The sequence below is a fragment of the Buceros rhinoceros genome, unplaced genomic scaffold (assembly GCF_000710305.1).
Source record: "Buceros rhinoceros silvestris isolate BGI_N320 unplaced genomic scaffold, ASM71030v1 scaffold21293, whole genome shotgun sequence".
NCBI classification, from domain to species: Eukaryota; Metazoa; Chordata; class Aves; order Bucerotiformes; family Bucerotidae; genus Buceros; species Buceros rhinoceros.
This window is the reverse complement of record NW_010405633.1, coordinates 45426-45677: the sequence shown is the minus strand read 5'-3', so window position 1 is coordinate 45677 and position 252 is coordinate 45426. Positions and strand designations below refer to the sequence as shown.

At 65.9% G+C, this 252-nt stretch overlaps 1 protein-coding gene across 1 annotated transcript in view; it reads left to right on the top strand.

The window, feature by feature from the left end:
- The window catches only part of LIMD2 (LIM domain containing 2), a 4168-nt gene that overhangs the window by 3307 nt on the left and 609 nt on the right, over positions 1-252 (top strand). The window lies entirely within an intron of this gene.

The following is a 252-nucleotide window of genomic DNA, read 5'->3' as shown; positions in this document are numbered from 1 at the left end:
CGGGCAGCCGCCGCGGTGCTGCTGACGGTGCAGCGGTGCCACCGCGGCTCTGCCCGCCCTGGGTGGGAAAGGCCCTTCCAACCCGTGCACCCCCCCGTCCCTCACAGCTCTTCCTTTTGTGGGGCAGCTCAAGACCCCCAGCCCACCCACGGCAGCACAAACGGGGCTTGTCTGCCCAGCTGCTCCCCAGCCTCAGCTAAATCCCACCTGCTATGGAAGACGTTTTATTCCTCAAGAGCAGGGAGAGAGCTC